Source organism: Capricornis sumatraensis, chromosome 18 (assembly GCF_032405125.1).
Source record: "Capricornis sumatraensis isolate serow.1 chromosome 18, serow.2, whole genome shotgun sequence".
NCBI classification, from domain to species: domain Eukaryota; kingdom Metazoa; phylum Chordata; class Mammalia; order Artiodactyla; family Bovidae; genus Capricornis; species Capricornis sumatraensis.
In genome coordinates, this window is record NC_091086.1 from 23,025,841 (window position 1) to 23,048,085 (window position 22,245).

Genomic DNA, 22,245 nt, shown 5'->3' on the forward strand with positions numbered 1-22,245 from the left:
TTTTTAACAATAATTGAAAGCAAAGTATCAGTATTTTATTTTTTGTTTCACAGTTGTTTTTATCTTTTTCTTCCATAGATTATTTATATCTACCCTTTTGTGTTTGAACTAGCTCATTTAAAAAGCAAAATCAGCAAATAAAAAGCAAAGTCTGAATGTATAATGTTTGAATAACCCAAATTAATTTCTACAATTGAAAAACTCAATTACTGAAGTTAGAATCTCAGTAGATGGGTCAAACATAGTGTAGGCACAGCTATAAAATTAAAAACAAGAGGTTAGACCTGAAGAAAATGCACAGAATGAAACACAGGGAGAAATAAACAAACAGATTGAAACACTTTAATTCATGGACATTTTCCACAATTGTCTGCATTTTATACTAGCATTTTATTATTACTTTAATGGTTACAGGGTGTTTTATTATGTTGATATACAATAATTTGTCTGATTCTCTATTTGTATGCACTTGGGTTATTTGATTTATTTTTGCTGGTGGTATTCTGGCATTCAATATTGTGAAACCAGTAGCTAACAACAGTCTAGTTAGTTTTTCCAATGTGAAATATTCTTATTTTTTCCATAGTCTTGTATTATTCTTCATTTTTAAATCTCATTTAATTACTCTTTTCTTCTTTCTAAGCTGTGGGTCATTTTGATATTCAAATTCAGGCCTTTTTTCATTTCAGAGAAGTTTTATTAGAATTATAGTCATAGTATTATCATATTGGAATTCTCTTTCTGCTCACTCCTGGGACATCAATTACTGCTTTTTTATTTTCCCCTATTCATTGTATATATATATTATTCATTGTATATTCATTGTATATATTTTCCCCTATTCTATGCATATTGTTCCCTGATCCCTTTCACCACATTCCAGATGCTTCCCAAGATCATAACAAGACAATGTAATTTTCTGTAAAAATCAATACTATTTTTGTTTTCACTGAGTGTGAAACAGTGTCTAATTTTTCTAGGAAATTCTTTTCAAGTTTCCAGTTCCATACTGCATTGCTGAACATACAGCCAATTAAAAATATGTAAGTATATAGTACTATTAGTTTTTACAAATGCCAAGTTGAGTAGAATTTTTGTTTGTTTTCTTTAACTTAATAAACACTGCCCATAATTTAATCAGCACTTTAGTTCATATGTAGGGGGTACAATCATTGATTCGATGGACATGAGTTTGAGCAAGCTCCAGGAATTGGTGATGGACAGGGAAGTCTGGCATGCTGCATGCAGTCCATGGGGTCACAAAGTCAGACACAACTGAGTGACTGAAATGAACTGAACTGAACTGAACTGAGAGGGTACAATAATAGTTATCTGTGGAATTTACATGCATACTGATTTTACCTATCCTATTCAAAATCAACTTGTCAACATCCATTTATGATAAAAACTCTCCAGAAAGTGGACATGGAGGGAATAAGCATCCTGTGTACTCAGTAGCTCAGTCATGTCTGACTCTTCGTAACCCACAAGACTGCAGCCCACCAGGCTTCTCTGTCCATGGAATTTTCCAGGCAAGAATACTGGGGTGGTTTGCCATTTCCTACTCTAGGGGATCTTCCTGACTCAGGAATCAAACCCGTGTTTCTTTCATCTCCACACTGGTAGGTGGATTCTCTACCACTGCACCACCTGGGAAGCCCATTGAGGGAATATACCTTGAAGCAATAAAGGCCATATACATTAAGCCTACAGCTAATATCGAAGTCAACTGTAAAAAGCTGAAAGCATTTCCTCTAAAATCAGAAACAAGACAAGGACGCCTACTCTCACCTCTTTTATTAAACATGGTATTGGAAGACCTAGCCAGTGTAATCACACAAGAAAAAGAAACAACAGGAATCCAAATTAGAAAGGAAGAAGTAAAACTGTGACTGTTTCCAGATAACACGATATCATACATAGAAACCCTAGAGACGCCACCAAAAAACTACTAGAGCTCATCAGTGATTTGGTAAAATTATAGGATGCAAAGGTAGTATATAGAAACCTGTTGCATTTCTAAACACTAAAACAAACTATCAGGAAGAGAAATTAAGGAAACAATCCCATTTAGAATCACACCAAGGAGAATAACTTAGGAACAAATCTGCCAAAGGAGGTAAAAGACATGAACTTGGAAACTAGAATACACTGCTGCTAGAAATTGAAGATGACACAAACAGCAGTTAAGTTATACCATGTTCGTAGACTGGAAGAATTTACATTTTTAAATTGACTCTACTACTAAAGGCAATTTATAGAGTCAATGCAATCTCTATCAAATAACCAGTGGCATTTTCCACAATATTTCACAATAATTCTGAAAGTTGTGTGGAAAAACCAAAGACCTTGAAGAGCCAAAACAATCTTGAAAAGAAAAAAGAAACAGAGCCAGAGGAAACACAGTTGCTGGCTTCAGATTATGTTAGAAATCTAGAGTAAAACAGTATTATGATACTGGCACGAAAACAAATACATATATCAATGGAACATAATTGAAAGCTCAGAAATAAACTCATTGTCTTTATAGTCAATTTGATCTGTGATAAATAAATTAAGAATATACACTGAAAAAAATACAGTGCTTCAGTAAGTGGTGCCAGGAAATCTGGACGGTTATGTGTAAAAGAATGAAACTCAAACATTTTCTCATACCATACAAAACAAATTAAAAATGGATTAAAAACACAGATGGAAGACCAGAAATCATAAAACTCCTAAAAGAAAACATAGGCAGAATAGTCTTTGACACAAATTGTAGCAATATTTTTTGGGGTCTATCCTCTAAGGTGAAAGAAACAAAAGCAAAAAATAAACAAATGGGACATAATTAAACTTAAAAGCTTTTATACAGCAAAGTAAACCATAGACAAAACAGAAAGAAAGCCTAATGAATGGGAGAAAATATTTGCAAGTGATATGTCCAGTTAGGGATAAATACACAAAATATACAAACAGCTCATAAAACTCAATATCAAAAAAAAAAAAAACCAGCAAGACCTGAAAAGATGTTTTCCCAAATAAGACATATAGATGGCCAATAGATATATGAAAAGATTCTCAACATTACTAATCATCAGCAAAATGCATATCAAAACCATGAGATATCACCTCACACTATGATTATCATCAAAAAGACCACAAATGACAAATATTGTTAAGGACATGAAGAAAAGTGAGCCCTTGTATCTTGTCTGTAGGGATATAAACTGGTACAGCCATTGTAGAAAACAATATGGAAGTTTCTAGGAGACTAAAATAGAACTACCATATGATTCAACAGTTATATCCCTGGGTATATATATGAAGAAAATGGAAGCATTAATGCTTAAATATATGCATACCCAAGAGTCTATAACAGCATCATTCACAATAGGCAGGATATGAAAGCAACCTAAATGCCTACAAATACATGAATGGCTAAAGAAAATATTGTATATAATGGGATATTTCAGCAATAAAAAAAGAATGAAATATTGCCATTTTCAACAACATGGATAGTCCTAGACATTATTATCTAAATCAAATGTGTCAGTTGAAGACAAATACTGTACAATTTCACTTACATGTAGAATCTAAAAATCCAAACAAATGAGCAAACATAACAAACAGAATCACAGATACAGAAATAAGTAGATGACCTCAAAAAGTGAGGGGAGTGGCAGATGACTGAAATGGGTATGGGAGATTTAAGAGGTACAAACTTCTTAGTCGCAAAATAAATGAATTCTGGGAATGATACACACACAGGGGGTGATTTCGTCTGTAAGGTGGTCATATCTTTCATGGTAATACATGGTAAATAGACTCATCTACTGTGGTGATCATTCTGTGATGTATAGAAATATGGAATCACTATGTTGTGTACCAAGAATATAGAGCTGTGGGTTAAATATACTTCCAAAAATAAAACCAAAGTATCTCATAGAAAAGAGACCAGATCTGTGTTTACCAGAGGCAAGAGGTAAGATGAGAAAAGGAATGAACGTAGTCAAAAGGTACAAACTTTTAATTATAAGATAAATAAGACTAGGAATGTAATGTACAACATAGTTAACACTTGTATGTTATACACACACACACACAGCCCTCCTAGGAGTTTTCAACACAAAGATTTTTTTTTTCTTTTCTTTTTATATCTGTATGTGATGATGGATGTTCACTAAACTTATCGTGGTAATCCTCTTATGCTGTATGTAAGTCAAATCATTATGTGGTATTCCTGAAGATTATACAGTGCTTTATGTCAGCTATCTCTCAATAAATCTGGAAGGAAGAAATCACCTTGTTAAGTACTATTCACAGACTGAAATTTAATCATCACTAAAAAGTTTAATACTACTTTCAAGATAAAAAATGATACTGCCACACTTGCATGAATGTAAGCAGGGTCTGAAACAAAGTACTTTTTAGTTACAACAATAGCAGCGTTAAAAGTTTTAGCATTTTTACTAGCTTTCCTAACCTCAAGTCCTATAGGGCCAGAGCCTATGAGTTGAATGACTCAATATCCTCAAATTATCTTCTTGAAGATATTATCCTTAAAGTGATAGCATTTGGAAGTGGGGTCTTTGGAACTAATTAGGTTTAGATGGGGTCATGAGAGTGAAATTCCCATGATGGGATTAATGCCCTTATAAGAAGAGAAAGAAACAAAAGCTCTCTCCCTCTCCATCATGTGAGATGTGAGGATAAAGCGGGAAGGCAGGTATTTGTGAACCAGGCAGAGGGTCCTTCTCTGAAGATATTGAATCTGATGGCATCCTGTTCTTGGAGCTCCTGGCCTCCATAAATATGAGAAATAAATGTCTGTTTTTAAGCTACCTAGTCTATTGTATTTGCCCACAGCAGCTTGAACTACACAGCAGGTAACACTCACACAAAGAGTGGGTTTTGTTACAAGAAAGGGACCTCAAGCTTAAAATTCTGAACTGTTATAATGGAGAGTACTTGAACTTTGCTCCAGAAGGAAGCATTATCTTTATTACACTGAACAGTAAACATACATATCTTTGCTATGGGAGGATTTACTATGCTCATCTTCCAAGGCAATTTGCTACACAATCATCCTTGAAAAGATAGTCTGGAACAAAGAGGTCATTATCTCTGCTTGCAGAAATGACAGCGACTATATAGATGTTGCCCAACATATAATGTCAAAAATATGTTTGATGACATGTAACAGAAAACCTAACAAATGATGGTCTAAGCTAGATAATAATGCCACACATTGTTTCCACATTCAGGACAGGGAGAAGATGGGAGGTGATGGTGGTGGTGAAGTGCTAAGTCATGTCCAACTCTTGCGACCCCATGGACTGTAGCCTGCCAGGGTCCTCCGCTCATGGGGATTCTCCAGGCAAGAATATTGGAGTGGGTTGCCATTTCCTTCTCTAGGGGATCTTCCCGACCCAGGGATCAAACCCAGGTCTTCTAGATTGGAGGCAGACTCTTTACCAACTGAGCTACAACGGAAGCCTGAAGATGAAAGGGAAGCACCTTATTCAAGAAAGTCAAAACCTTTCCTAAAGCCCTCAGCTTGTGTCCGTTCAACACAATTATGTACACAGTTGCCATAACTGTGAAGCAGTTTGAGGAAACAAGTATGTTTATCTGGCAATTTGGTCTTAACTGCTGCATGAAAATCTTTCCTCTTTGATGGCCCTTAGTATGCTGTTCCAAGTTCTAGTCACCAATGCATTGAACAGTCTCTCTGAGAACTTGTAACCCCACTGCTACAGTTTTCTTTACCTTGCCAGACACAATTCTTGCTGCCCATGGTAAATCAGTAATGTAGAACAAAGAACATTGTTTTCCTCTCCTTAACTGAGCACAGAACATTGCTGCACCTGGGGTATTTGCAAGGTTGAGAATGACTCCTCATTGCATAAATATTGGAACAAGGACTAAAACAGTAAGTAATTTTCAAAACAAAAGTCAATCGCAGGAACAGACCTAGAATGCCAGGGTGTAGAATTAGTTTCATATTTTATGCCATTTCTATGACATATATTACTCACTCTAAATTGTCATCGATCTTTCTCCTAAGTAACCTCTTGGAACACTGTTCAGTTATATCTTCTTAGTGGATATGTCTAAAACTTGACTGGAGCTTAGAAATAAATGTGAAAATGTTCTCTATTTTTCCTTCTTGCCTGTATGGTTTAATGGGTAACACTTACTGCTGCTGCTGTTGTTTAGTTGGTTAGTCATGTCTGATTTTTTTGCGACCCCATAGACTATAGCCCACCAAGGTCCTCTGTCCATGGAATTTCCCAGGCAAGAATACTGGAATGGGTTGCCATTTCTTTCTCCATGGAATATTCCCTTCTGAGGGATCTTACCCATGTCTCCTGCACTGCCAGGTGAATTCTTTCCCACTGAGTCACCAAGAAAGCCCAACACTTACTGCTACCAATAATGAAAATAAGGGATGGATATCCATTTTGAGCCACCAGATTCATATTTTTATGTGGAAGCTTAATTTATATCCCAATGCATATGAAACCTAAAGCAAGAATTCAGCCAAACTCTGACTTTTCTACCATTTTAACATCCCCATGAAAATTTGCTATAATTGAGAGATAATGCAAAGAAGATATGTATCTTTATCCATACATGTTTTTCAAATATATTCCAAGTTATAATGTAGTGGTTCATGAAAGAATCCTGGAATATAAAAGACCTGTGTCTGAATTACCACTCTGGCATTTACTTGCTTTCTAACTTTATGCAAGTTACTTAGCTTCTCCGACTAACTCATTATCTTCAAAATGATGATATAGCAATGCCTATATTGCTGGATGATTTAAAGAATCAAATGAGATTATAACACCAAAAATTTAACACAGTTTCTGGAACTTAGTATGTGCTTAGTAAACAGTAGCTATTATTATAGTGTTGGAGTATTTTTACTAGTTACTCCAAATTGATTTTTGGAAAATCTCCAAGTTGGGAATGTACTGTTGTAGACAGAGAATGTCACCTGCCATTTTGGTAAACAAAGGATGGTGAGGCCATCAAGCCATCAATCAATGCAGCCACTCTCAGTGGTGAACCCTGAGATGTTCAGGAGAGAGAAAAACTGGATACTAGCCCTAGACAAAGCATATCAAAGGATTAATTTCAATGAGCTCAGAATCTTGTATCTTCCTATACAAAAAAATGCATTAACTTGATATGTCTGGTTTTCTTTAAATAGCAGTAATATCTGAATGCAGAGTTCCAAAGAATAGCAAGGAGAGATTAAAAAAAGCCTTCCTCAGCGATCAGTGCAAAGAAATAGAGGAAAACAACAGAATGGGAAAGACAAGAGATCTCTTCAAGAAAATTAGAGATACCAAGGGAACATTTCATGTAAAGATGGGCTCAATAAACAACAAAAATGGTATGGACCTAACAGAAGCAGAAGATATTAAGAAGAGGTAGCTAGAATACACAGAAAAACTGTACGAAAAAGAGCTTCACGACCCATATAATCATGATAGTGTGATCACTCACCTAGAGCCAGACATCCTGGAATGAGAAGTCAAGTGGCCTTAAAGCATCACTAGAACAAAGCTAGTGGAGGTGATGGAATTCCAGTTCAGCTATTTCAAATCCTGAAAGATGATGCTGTGAGAGTGCTGCACACAATATGCCAGCAAATTTGGAAAACTCAGCAGTGGCCACAGGACTGGAAAAGGTCAGTTTTCACTCCAATCCCAAAGAAAGGCAATGCTAAAGAATGCTCAAACTACGCACAATTGCACTCATCTCACATGATAGTAAAGTAATGCTCAAAATTCTCCAAGCCATGCTTCAGCAATACGTGAACTGTGAACTTCCTGATGTTCAAGCTGGCTTTAGAAAAGGCAGAGGAACCAGAGATCAAACTGCCAACATCTGCTGGATCATAGAAATAGCAAGAGAGTTCCAGAAAAACATCTATTTCTGCTTTATTGACTATGCCAAAGCCTTTGACTGTGTGGATCACAATAAACTGGAAAATTCTGAAAGAGATGGGAATACCAGACCACCTAACTGGCCTCTTGAGAAACCTGTATGCAGGTCAGGAGGCAACAGTTAGAACTGGACATGAAACAACAGACTGGTTCCAAATAGGAAAAGGAGTGCATCAAGGCTGTATATTGTCACCCTGCTTATTTAACTTATATGCAGAGGACAACGTGAGAAACGCTGGGCTGGAAGAAGTACGAGTGCTGCAATCAAGATTGCTGGGAGAAATATCAATAACCTCAGATATACAGATGACACCACCCTTATGGCAGAAAGTGAAGAGGAACTAAAAAGCCTCTTGATGAAAGTGAAAGAGGAGAGTGAAAAAGTTGGCTTACAGCTCAACATTCAGAAAACAAAGATCATGGCATCTGGCCCCATCACTTGATGGGAAATAGATGGGAAAACAGTGTCAGACTTTATTTTTGGGGGCTCCAAAATCACTGCAGATGGTGATTGCAGCCATGAAAGTAAAAGACGCTTACTCCTTGGAAGGAAAGTTATGACCAACCAAGATAGCATATTCAAAAGCAGAGACATTACTTTGCCAACAAATGTCCTTCTAGTCAAGGCTATGGTTTTTCCTGTGGTCATGTATGGATGTGAGAGTTGGACTGTGAAGAAAGCTGAGCACCAAAGAATTGATGCTTTTGAACTGTAGTGTTAGAGAAGACTCTTGAGAGTCCCTTGGACTGCAAGGAGATCCAACCAGTCCATTTTAAAGGAGATCAGTCCTGGGTGTTCATTGCAAGGACTGATGCTAAAGCTGAAACTCCAATATTTTGGCCACCTCATGCAAAGAGTTGACTCTTTGGAAAAGACTTTGATGCTGGGAGGGATTGGGGGCAGGAGGAGAAGGGGACGACAGAGTATGAGATGGCTGGATGGCATCACCAACTCGATGAACATGAGTTTGAGTGAACTCCAGGAGTTGGTGATGGACAGGGAGGCCTGGCATGCTGCGATTCATGGGGTTGCAAAGTGTCAGACACAACTGAGTGACTGAACTGAACTGAACTAAACTGAATGTTCTGATGTTCTCACTCCCTGGTTTTGTTTGTCTTTGCAAAAACTCATATATCCTGCCTCCTCCCTTACCTCATAAAACAGTCCCTCAGAGTTATCTTAGAGGCTCTGTTTTGGGCTTAAATCCTAAGTAAAGTCTGCCAAATGAAACATAATTCTCACTTTTAGGTTGTTCACTTTCTTCAGTTGTCACTGTACACTAACTACCCTACTTAAATATTCTCAATATACATTATCCTAACACTTGACCTAAAGAGTCCTGCCGCAAAGAAAGCTGTTTAACTTGATTACCCTATTTGCAATTTGAAGTATCAGTTGATTACTCCTGCTATCCTCTGGATTCTAACTAATAGAGCAGAGACACAGGAGTAAATGAGGGTCAAAGTGTCAGTTTATTAGTGGACACTCTCTAAGCCCTAAAGAACAGTGTACAGCTTTACTCTGGATTCAAAATCATATCTAGAACCTCAAAGCTGCTTCACAAAGTCAGCATTGCCTGTTTGCTCCTTGTTGTAGTCAGCCAGTCATCTGAAAAACTTAGATCAATAAATGTCAGGTTCACGGGGGGAAAGCAAAGCAGATGGAGGAGAAGATGGGCACCAGAGAGGCAGAGAGAGGGTTTAAGGGAGAAGGATGGATTTCTATTCAAATATCTCTTCCAACACTCTCTAGTAAAACCAAGGATGGGAGAATAAGTAGCCTCTGGAAATGGCACCCCACTCCAGTATTCTTGCCTGGAAAATCCCATGGACCGACGAGCCTAGTGGGCTACAGTCCATGGGGTCGCAAAGAGTCGGACACGACTGAGCAACTTCACTTTTGCTTACATATAATTTAACATTTTCTAAATGTTTCTAGTATTTCATGGTCATCAACTCATGTAATAACATTCTAGAATAATATTCTGCAGAATAATAGCTTTAAAGAGCATCAGTTATACATATATATATATATATGAAAAATCGCACAGTCATTCAGACTCTTTGTGACCCCATGGACTATACAATCCATGTAATTCTCCAGGCCAGAATATTGAAGTAGGTAGCCATTCCCTTCTCCAGGGCATCTTCCTAACCCAGGGATCGAACCCAGGTCTCCCACATTGCAGGCGGATTCTTTACCAGCTAAGCTACCTGGGAAGCCCATATATATTTATATCACACACACACACACACACACACACACATATATATATATATGTATGTATGTATGTATATAATTGTATAAATACATATATTTATATATATAAAATTGTGTGTGTGTATATATATATAGTCTGTATGTGTGTGTGTATAAAATTGTAGGATCCAACAGACTTGTTTCCAAAGTGTCTTAGTTGGGATTTTTTTTTTTTAATTTCACCATGAAATCACTTTGTCACTTTTTCCCACTTTTAGCACTTACCATGCCTTCAATTGGTTTATCACTATTTGTGAGCAAGACTTATCTGCTAGAGTTCTCAGTTTGAAATCAGAAGTCTTAGTTCTGTATATGTTGAGTCTCCGGCAATCCTCAGCACTGGGTTAAGAAGGTAATAGACACAAATGTAATAGTTACAGGATAAATGAATTGGTCACAAACCAATTCGCCTCTCAGTGACACTAGTGAAGAGCTGACCCATTGCAAATGACCCTGATGCTGGGAAAGACTTAAGGCAGAAAGAGAAGTGGGCAGAGAGGATGAGATGGTTAGATAGCATCACTGACTCAGTGGACATGAATTTGAGAAAACTCTGAGAGATAGTGGAGGACAGAGGAAGGAGCCTGGCCAGCCACAGTCCATGGGGTCAGACATGACTTAGTGACAGAACAACAGCAATGACACTAGAGTGTCTTTTGCCCAGATTACCTGAGAAAAGATAGCAAATGCCAGCTGTATCTTTTGTGTCCTGAATGAACATGAGGTGGTTGCAGTTCATTTAAGTCAAATTGTTTCCTAATGAATGCATTTGCCGGTACATGTATAATCTTAAATACCCAGGACATTGCTTAATGTCAGCCTTATCTAATGGTTCAGTTGGAAATAATTTCAGAGATCATTTCACCAAAGAAAATAAAATCATCTCAGGATTTTGGGAAACCTTTGAAAGTCGAGGAGTCACTGAGAAATTCAGCCAGCTCTTCCATCCAAGACACTGCTTTTTCTCTTTCTAGAGGTGCATCCATATGCATCCCTATCAACTTTTGTCCTAATTTGATCATTCTGCTAGTGACTAATTCCAATATCCTTAAGGAAATCATGGTAATATTCCACTCCACAGGACAAAATGTGGTATGAAACAAATAACATTTTAGTACACTGAATAAACTGATAAATGTGAAATAAAATCTGTCATCAAAAGGTAGCCAGATTACTAAATTTAGCTCAGACCTGAACTTATCATTAAGTCATTGGTTGGAATTCTCTTATTTTTATGGCTGACCCAGAGCCACGGCCCTCAGTATGAGCCTCAAGTCACCCATATCCTATAAAAACTGAAGTACACAGAAGGACATTATGGTCTTTATGAAAAACATGTTATCTTATGACTTTGAGGATGAGTGATACTATATGTACTTTTGTTATTATGCATCAGAGAATAGTATAATCCCAAGTGTCTAACTTGTAAACTTCAACTGTACAGTGATTTGGGTTTTGCCCCACAGCTGGTAGTCAGAATTTGAATTACAGTTAATTTAAATTGTCTCAGCCCAACATGCCCATATAGCTGGTAACAAATGAACTGCTTAATCAATCATATAATATCAGTCAGTTTAACCAGTTGTTTGACCAGTTCTGCATATTTATTTCATTTTCATTGAGCAGAAGTTAAATATTTTCAATATGTAGACAAGACTGACTCAATATAGTCACCAAAAAAGTATTAAATACTCCCTTAATAATGGTATCTTATTCATTCTTCTAATAGGTAATGAATAGCAGTGTCTTTTATCTTCAAAACAGCATTATTCATTCTAAGAGATCAAGATAATGTGTTCCTGGCTCTCCAGTAGGAAGTTTACAGTATTACATGGAAATTTGGAAATTTATTACTTAACATGGAAAGAAAAGTGAAAGCCCAATACACAGTTATGACTATGAGTGAGTATCAATGAATACAGCCATTTATGAATCCATTTATGAATAACCCTCGGAGAAGGCAATGGCACCCACTCCAGTACTCTTGCCTGGAAAATCCCATGGACGGAGGAGCCTGGTAGGCTGCAGTCCATGGGGTTGTGAAGAGTCAGACATGACTGAGTGATTCCACTTTCACTTTTCACTTTCATGCATTGGAGAAGGAAATGGCAACCCACTCTAGTGTTCTTGCCTGGAGAATCTCAGGGACGGGGGAGCCTGGTGGGCTGCCATCTATGGGGTCACACAGAGTCGGACACAACTGAAGTGACTTAGTAGTAGTAGTATGAGTAACCCTAAAATGTTTTACAGGTTGATTTTAAAAGTACCTTAAACTATGGACATTTCTGAGACAGCATCCATTTATTGCTATAAAATTACCCCTGAGGTGACTGTGATGCTAGTTCCTCCAAAGTAGGTACTTTCCATTGAAAAATATTCCAGTGGAACCACTTTAGAGTCAATACATATACCTCCCTAATCACTTGGTTTTCTTTCTACATAAATTTATATGAGTTAACTTTAGACTTCAACATCAATCTTTCTTACTTGCCTCCTCCAAGCTCAACCCCAGAAAGGACTGTCTCTCTTGCATTACATGTCTATACCTATTTTAACAAGGGGAGCCTGTAGCATAGTAGAACAATAGCAGTGCTGTATGCTTCTTGGTTCTAAAATCCAGATGGTATCCCCGGGATATGTAAGGACTGTAGAGCCAAAAATCAGATTATATCTTCAGCTGTAAGATATTCCTGAACCCTAGGTGCCAAACAGGTTCCCTGTTTTCCTTTCTGATTCCTACTATATAAGCATTCCCTATGAAGCATGGACTAGAGCCAGCCTCTTTCCAGGCCAGATACTTAGCTCTTAGACACATGCTTAGCACGCTCTCTCTCTCTCTCTCTCTCTCTCTCTCTCTCTCACACACACACACACACACACACACACACACACACACACACACAACACACACACATATATATACACACACATTCCCACCAATAGCATATGACATGTTCCTACAAAATAATCATAGTCCCTGCCAGAATTCTATTGTACAGAAGTAAACAAAATAGCTTTAAGAGTCTGGGAAATCAGACTCAAATGTGAAACAGAGAGATGCTATCAGTTTACTTAAACCCATTTCTCCAAATTCCCTTTATCTTACTGAAGGCAAGATGAAAGGGACAGGGAAAGAAGATAAAGTGAAAATTCTTAAGCTCCTTGTGCTGGCATCAAAGTGAGAGCAAAATAACATCAGCTCGGGCCTAGGATACTCCGCATTATTTCGACAGTGGAGACTTGTATATCACTGCAACATCTGGAATTTCTGAAGACACATACAGCTCTTTGAATAATTCACATTATCCAGTGAAAAATACAGATATCTTATGATTTAGCTAGCTGATACTGATTCCAAGAACCTGGAATTCAAGATTTTAAAGCTGTATTTAGGGTCTTAGTGGTCCAAAATGTCATTCCTCCCATATATAACCGAAGCTACTTTCAGTATCCATCTCTATCTTACTGGCACAACAATTCTAAAACTCCAGGACTCTTCAGAGTTGACATATATGAAGATTCTATTTCAGAAGTTAACTAGCAATTATTGACTGGCATTCATAAGACAGTCAAGAGAAAAAATAAACAAATTTGGAATAGGAAATTAAAAATCCTGCCTGACATTTATGTAAACTGTAGGTTTTAACTATGAATCACACACAAAGATGGAATTTTTTCCTCTTTCTGCTTGCTGTGTGTTTGTGTCAGTTATTTATATTATAAATGAAAAGAATGTTTTTACTCTCAAAAGATCTACAGAAGCAGTAAAGCTAACAAGTTGGATATTCTCATGCATCACCACAAAGTTTCACTTCTAATTGCAGAATCTGTGGTTTGGCGATGATGCTAAGTTGAGAGAGCACAGCTTGATTTTCACATCATGGGCTGAATTTTCAACTCTGGTAGTTAAAAAATCAGCCTATAATTTAGAAACTGTGCAGATTCAAGTAAATATAATTAAGAAAGAATAAATACGGAACTCTACCAGGTCATATTCCTTACATAGGTTCTTATATTTTATTTCAATACTAATACTTCAGTGGAAACTATCTAGAATGCTGTAACCATGCTTTATTCAATCATTCATTTATTTAATTGTTCCTCGAGTACGTTTTAAGTGCCTACCATGTATTAGACCCATTCTACTATTTGAAAATGTGAAGATGAAAAACACCTCAGTGTCTCATGGAGCACACAGATATCAGTATTTTTTTTTTTTTAATGTAGGATGCTTGAGAGGTTATGACAGGAGAATCTGATCATGGACGTTGGAAATTCTCCCCTTAGGAATGCCATTTAAGCTACAATTCAAATAAAGCAGAAAAGATAACTAAGTGAAGATGCTGATTAGAGATGGTGTGGCAGGCATGTGCAATCTTCAAAGTAGGAAAAGAAAGAAGGTAAGTTTGTTGGAACAGACAAATTCAGAAAGAATGGCAAAAAATGGCAAAGACATGGTGACTAAGAAGCCACTGAAGGTTTTTAAGTAAAGAAGTAACAGGATGAGATGCAGAGTTTGAAAAAAATTTTTTGCATATGATATAAAAATTGAATTCAAGTGTGTTGAGCAGGAGTGGTTGCATAGAGACTCATTAGGGTGCTTTTACATTACAGTATTGATATGGTACTTCCCTGGTGGCTCAGATGGTAAAGAATCTGCTTGCAATGCAGAAGACCCGGGTTTGATCCCTAGGTCAGGAAGATCCCCTGGAGAAGAGAATGGCTACCCATTCCAGCATTCTTGCCTGAAGAATTCTATGGACAAAGGAGCCTGGTGGGCTACATTCCATGGTGTTGCAAAGAGTCAGACATTACTGAGTGACCAACATTTTCACTTTTCACTTCACATTGATATGAATGTGGCTTGAAGTTGGATTGGGAGTGGAGGATACACGAGGAGAAAACAGATTCTAGATTGCAAACTTAATAGAACTTAGTGATTTAAGAATGGTAGTGAGGCTGAGAAGGAGGAAGTGAGACAAAAAGATAGGAGAAACAGCCTCAGATTTTTAACTTCTGCAAATAGATAGTGGGCTTCCCTGGTGGCTCAGAGGTTAAAGTGTCTGACTCCAATGCAGAAGACCCGGGTTCGATCTCTGGGTAGGGAAGATCCCCTGGAGAAGGAAATGGCAACCCACTCCAGTATTCTTGCCTGGAGAATCTCATGGACAGAGGAGCCTGGAAAGCTACAGTCCATGGGGTCGCAAAGAATCGGACATGACTGAGCAACTTCAAAACAAAAATAGATAGTAATTGTATCCATATGATGTTTTCCATAATGCTGATGACTAAAGTGGAGAATGTTGGAGGAGGGAAGGTCTAGGGGAAAACCGTTAGTTAAATTTTGGACCCTTTGCCTTAAAGGTGCTTTTGAGAAGCCCAAGTAGAGATAATGAAGAAGCAGTTGGATACAAGGGTCAGATTTAGAATGGAGTTGTACATTGAAAATTACTGTCATCTGCTTGGTTATAGAACCGATGCATGTGGGATAATACTTCCAAGAAAAGAATATAGAAACAAATAAGGAAAATTAGGACTGGACCTTGAGGACATAAGTATAGCCAGAGGCTGATGAGCCAGTAAAATGGTCAGAGAGAGCATAACCTGGAAACAGCAGGAAAACCAGAAGGTTCTGATGTCATGGATGGCAATGAAAAGAGAGGTTTTCCAGAAGAAAAGAGATATCAAATATTATTGAATAATGTTAAGGGGTTGAATAAGTGATTATTAAATATGACCATTAAGTCTAATGACAGGAAGTCAGGACCAATTTTGCAGAGTATAAAGAATGAAAGCCAAATCTTAATAGCTGAGGAATGAATGAAAAGTGACAAAAAGAGAGACTATAAATACAGGCCACTCCTTCTGAGAGACCGGAGAAGAGGAATGACAGCCACACCTCAGGTGCAAGTAAATTTCGTTGATACTGTTTTATTGTTTCAAGTTTGGAGGAGTCTGAGGTGGCACTAGAGGTAAAGAATCCACCTGCCAATGCAAGAGACATAAGAGATGTGGGTCCAATCCCTGGATCAGGAAGATCCCCTGGAGGAGAAAATGGTAACCCATTCCAGGATTCATGCCATGAGCATGAATCTCTGGACAGAAGAGCCTGGTGAGCTATGGTCCATAGGATCGCAAAGAGTCAGAAACGACTGAAGTGGCTTAGCACTAGCACTACAGCTTGATAATGGAAGAAGAATAAACGATTTACTTCAGAAACAATTTGTTTCCCCAGGAGACACATGCTGCACTTTTGGCTTAACACTCATTCTATTTGAGAAAATAGATAATGTGTTCTCAGAATCTTCATTCTCAGAACATTCATCATGAGAGAAATTATAATCCACTAAAGTTAATTGATTTGAATTTTATGAAACTTGTAGATAAGTATATACATAAAAACCTAACTATCTGGAAATTGATTTTAAGTTGATTGCTAAGATTTGATTGAATTACTAAATTAAATGACAATTTGCACAGTCTAAACAGAAGGAAAAAATATCTCTTCTATTTATTTTTAGGAAGTATGTCATTCAGGGTTCAAACAAAAAATCAAAAGCAGTAGAAGAGATTTTATAAGCATATATATATATATATATATATGAGAGATAGTGTACGTGTATGTATGTATGTACGTGTGTGTATGTCTATATATATAAAGGAATTCATCAAAAGGAATATGCTTACTCATATGTGGGGACCTGACTAAACTAGTCTGAAATCCATAGAGCAATCAGCAACAAGACAAGGCTACAAGCAGGATATAACCCCAAGGGCATAAGCTGCAATTTTTTTTTTTTTTTCTGTCTACAGGAAAGACTCTCTCTCTATTCAGACCCATCTAGGAAAACTTCTCTTTTGATTTACTTAATCAAGTGACTATAGACTTTAATTACAAATTTTAATTACAAATTGCCTTCACAGCATCTCTATATATTTGATTTAAAACATTTGGAGAGGGAGAGTGATGTCACCAAAATGGCGACATGGTTGCTTCCTGACTTAGCTCCCCCTGACAAGAACAACCAACAACTATACATGGACAACACACCACTGAGAGTATCCTAGAATACAGAGTGAGGCGAAAGCACTACACTGTATCACAGAGACCAAGACAGACTGTATTAGAAAGGTAAGAGAATGGCTGTCCTCTGACCACATTGTCCCTCCCTCAGACCAGCACAGCACCATTCTAAGAGATCTCCCTGGAGACTACAGTTGTCCCAGGTGTAAAAGAGAGCCCAGGGGTGACACCTGTCTCCCCCAACTCAACATGTGGTTCACTTCATGAGAGCTCCTCTTCTGGTTTCACCATATGAGACAGAAAGGGATTCCACAGGGTTCAACCCATTCAAATCAGAGAGACTGAAAAGGGAGTAGGGGTTTCTAAAAACCAGCCCTTGGATTATGGCAGACTGAGTTCCTACTGGCAGAGCTCAAATAGTAATCCCAATCAATAGCTTTGATCATCTACAGAACAAAATCAGGAACAGAGTCTGACCAAGAAACTCAGTAAGGTACAGTTTGCCCAAATGAGGAATTCTGCTAACCCTGGAGTCTGATCTGCACATAGTAAACTGTTAGTCACCCAATCATGTCCAACTCTGTGACCCCATGTACTGTAGCCCAGCAGGCTCCTCTGTCTATGAAATTTTCCAGGCAACAACACTGGACTGGGTTGCCATTCCCTTCTCCAGGGGGTCTTCCTGACCCAGGGATTAAATCCAGGTCTCCCACATTGCAGACAGTTACGTTACTGTATGAGCCACCAGTGAAGCCCCCTATACTCAGGCAGAAAAATGAGTCATTCCTCTACCTTGTAAACAGCATCTCTCAACCCTTTCAAACAGAAAGGCTCTTTAGGAAAATTGAGGAGTTGGTTACTTGAAGTGGGTCCTCCTGGTCCCACCTAGGTAAGAGCCAGAGCAGTAGCCCTACCAGCTACAGAGCACAAGCTCCAGCCCCATCTGAGAAGTGCTGGTAAGAACACCTTAAAGCTGTGTAACCCAGCAATGCTAGACCAAAAGGCATGTATACAGGACTCATCACCCCACAGCAAAGTAAGTGGCCCTGTTTAGCCAGGGAACTTGACATATGTGTGGCTTGAGTCAAGACAACAAGCAAAGAGCATTACTGGCCTTGGGACTGCTTCTCCTACTGCTGTCAGGCAGGAAAACCGAAGTATAGTCCCTGTTGTTTAGTTGCTAAGTTGTATCAGACTCTGGAGGGCAGTCCACCAGGCTTCTCTGTCCATGTGATTTCTCAGGAAAGAATACTAGAGAGCGTAGCCATTTCCTTCTCCATGGAATCTTCCCAACCCAGGCATCAAACCATCTCCAGGACTGGCAGATGGATTCTCTACCACTGAGCCACCCAGGAAGTCCAATCTGTAGCCTAGTTACTGCTAATAAAGTCTTCATACCATCCAACTAGGAAACCTTACAGGAACACACAGGAAGCCATGTAGCCCAACAAACAGCTCTGCTCACAGTATATTCTAACAGGAAGAACAGCCCATGACCTTCCCTGTCTACAGAGCAAGTCTGGTGGCCTCACCTGATCAGGATATTCAGGGCACAGTCTTACCTTATTCAGATCCTAAAACAATGCACTCTATAGACCGTAGGTCCTGTCCTGCTGCCCCAGCAAGGTGGGGCAGCTAATTCATAGCCCTACTAACTGCTGAGTATAGTAGCCAGTGCTGACTGTCTAATACACCTAGCCAGAGAATCCAGGCAACCATGAAGCAAGCTTACAGCTTCACTTGAGCAGGAAACCAAATCATCCCTCCTATATAGTTGTTCTCAGCCAGTGGCACACCCAACCCCCAATCTCAGAGCTCAGTTGCTTTGCTCCAAAATTGACCCTAATACCAGGCCTCACCTGTCCAAAGCTGTTACCAACAGACACATCAAGAAATCCAAACGAATTGACTGGTGAAGAACAGTCTCAAAGCAATCCTGCAAAGTCTGGATGAGGAGACCACTTACTCAAATGTGAAAATACCAATGTAAGGAATCAAGGATCATGAAAAACCTGGTAAATAAGACACCACCAAAGGAAAGTAATAAAGCTCTAATAACTAATACTAAAGAAATGGATATCCATGAACATTCAAAGAATTCAGAATAGTTCTCTTTAAGAAGTTGAGGAGGGCATGCTGCTGCTGCTGCTGCTGCTGCTGCTGCTGCTGCTGCTAAGTTGCTTCAGTCATGTCCGACTCTGTGCGACCCCATCGACAGTAGCCCACTAGGCTCCCCCGTCCCTGGGATTCTCCAGGCAAGAACACTGGAGTGGGTTGCCATTTGTTTCTCCAGAGAAGGGCATATACAGACAGATAACTAAACAAAAACAGGAAAACAATGCATGAACAAAATAAGAAATTTTTAAAAAATAGAAACAGAAATCCTAGAGCTGAAAAGTAACTAAAGAATTCAAAGAAGAGCTTCAAAAGTAGACTCAACCATTAGAAAAAATAATCTGTAATCTAAACAAGACAATTGTAATTATCCAAAGAATCAAAAAGAGAAAAGAATTGAAAAGAGTGAAGAAAGCCTATGGAATTCATAGGGCCCAATGAAAATAAACATAGTTTCATTATGGTAATTCCAGAGGGGAAGGGAAAAGGACACAAAATATATTTAAAGCTATAATGACTGAAAACTTCCCAAACACGGGGAGAGATTGACATCAAGATCCAAGAGGCCCGAAGAATCCAATAGGTTGAACCCGCATATTATTAAATGCATTATAATTATCAAAACTAAAAGATTAAACATTTAAAATAGCAAAAGAAAAGCCATATACAAGAGAACCCCCATAAGACTATCAGCACATTTCTCATCAGAAAGTTTATAGGCAAGAAAATGGTATGACATATTCAAAATATTGGTGGAAAAAAATTGTCACCAAGAATACAACACCCAGTAAAGCTGTCCTTCAGAAATAAAGAAGGAATAAAGACTTTTCCAAACGACCAAAATTTGTTTGAGGAAATTCGTCACAAATAGACCTGCCTTATAAGAAATGCTATAAGGAGTTCTTTGAATGAAATAAAAGAACATTAGTTAATATCGTAAAAGTATAAGAAGACCATGTAAAAATCACTAGCAGTGGTAAATATATAGTCAAATATGGATTCTTCAATAAGAAAATGGGGTGCATAACTTACTTATATCTCAATTTTAAAAGTTGAAAGAAGTGTAGTAAAATAACCATAACTACATAATTTTTAAATAGTTATCCAATATAAAAAGTATATACATTATAACATCAATAACCTAAATTTGAGGAGGAGAGGAACTAAAATTGTAAGACTTACAGGAATAACTTTCAGGAATTCTACTGAAGTTATGCTGTTGTTAGCTTAACACAGAGTGCTATAATTGAAGATATTTTATGTAAACCTCATGGTAACCATAGTCTGGCTTACAGATGGCCACCTTCTTGCTGTTTCTTCACAAGAATGCCCCTCAGTCTGTGTGTTGTCTGAGTCCTGATTTACTCTTTGTATGAAGATGCCTGTCATTCCTGGATTCAGGCCCATTCACATGACCTCATTTTACCCTAATTACCTTTTTAAAGACCCTATCTCCAAATATAGTCACATTCTGACATATATAGGATAGAACTTCAATATATGAATTGGAGGTTGGGGGACACAATTTAGTCCATAACACCATGCATCTGACTTAGCCTTTAAAAGCATATCCAGTTGACCCTTGAACAACACGGGGATTAGGGGTGCCAACTCTTCTCACAGTCAAAAATTTGCATATACCCTATAGTTGGCCTTTCATATCCATAATTCCCCTGGTTCCATATCCACTGATTCAACCAGATGTGTAGTACTATAGTATTTACTGTTTAAAAAGTCTGCATATAAATGGACCTGCATGGTTCAAGCCCATGTTGTTCCCAGGTTAACTATTAGTATATAGCTAAAATCGAAAAGGAAATCAATCCTGGATATTCATTGGAAGGACTGATGCTGAAGCTGAAGCTCCAATACTTTAGCCACCTGATGTGTAGAACCGACTCGCTGGGAAAGATTGAAGGCAGGAGGAGAAGGGGACGACAGAGGATGAGGTGGTTGGATGGCATCATCGACTTAATAGACATGAGTGTGAGCAGCTCGGAAAATGTGAGGGACAGGGAAGCCTGGCATGCTGCAGTCCTTGGGGTTGCAAAGAGTCAGACACAACTGAGCAACTGAACAACAACAAAATATACAATTATCTATATTTTGCATTTATGTGAGTGACAGAGAAAGGCCAAACAGTTTCAAATCATTTATCATTACACTTCAATGAACCAAAGCTAAGAACTTTTTCTCTTTTATCAATAGAAAAGCAGTATCCTTCCTTTTAACATATTATTGACCATAGATGTATTAATACATCTTTTGTAACCCAAATATTTTTGACTGGAGTCTTTCAATATTCACTTACATAACAAATTACTGGCCATAGGATTTAGTTTCTGCAAAAAATCCCCTGGTCAATAAACAGTTGAAGTGAATAATCCATATAAAAGTAGAAAAATTAAAAACCTTCATGGACATCTCTTCTGTCTCAGCTATCAACTTTTCAATGAGGCCTACCAGTCCATACCTACTTTCCCTAACCATATGCCATGACTAATTTTTTGTGTTCATTTATATTTTCATAGATCTAAGATTTAATTTATTGCCTTTTGCTTGTTGCTTCCTACTGGAATTTCAGCTCCATTTTTGGGATTTTTGTTTGGCTCATGGTATGGTTCAATAATATAATTTATCTTATCTTTCTAAATAAGTTCCATCCCCCTTATTTCCATATTTTTAGTTGTGTCATCATTATATAGATTACAGCCTTTGCCAGACTTACATATGAACACGCAAGGGAAAACAGATTTTCAGGAATATGAGGAAAGAATCCTCTAGCCTAAAAAATAGCATCTCCACTTGTTTGCTTTTCATAGAGCAATTATGGAAAGAAATTCAAAGTATCTTAGAATTTATACTCAAATCATGTTGTATTAAATACTATCAGATCCTTCACT